This window comes from Myotis davidii, unplaced genomic scaffold (assembly GCF_000327345.1).
Source record: "Myotis davidii unplaced genomic scaffold, ASM32734v1 scaffold724, whole genome shotgun sequence".
Classification (NCBI taxonomy): domain Eukaryota; kingdom Metazoa; phylum Chordata; class Mammalia; order Chiroptera; family Vespertilionidae; genus Myotis; species Myotis davidii.
This window is the reverse complement of record NW_006294594.1, coordinates 181188-181479: the sequence shown is the minus strand read 5'-3', so window position 1 is coordinate 181479 and position 292 is coordinate 181188.

The following is a 292-nucleotide window of genomic DNA, read 5'->3' as shown; positions in this document are numbered from 1 at the left end:
CAGTGTGCTTCCAGAAGAAGCCAGACAGTCCCGCTTCTCCCGTTTGAGTCTGGGCCCATAGAGACTCGCCCGGATCTGGAGCTCAGAGTCTGAAACTCCCTCCCGGTTGAAAACAACAACCACACCCTCCACCGTCAGCCTGCTCCGTGCGCACTCTGTACCTGAGTATTTCACTTCAGCACTGCGCCTCCTCTGAGTCTGGGTATGATATTCTCTTTCCTCCTAGTTGTAGAATTTCCACTCAGCCAGACTTCCTGTAGTTCTGGATGATGTCTGTTCCATCTTTTAGTTT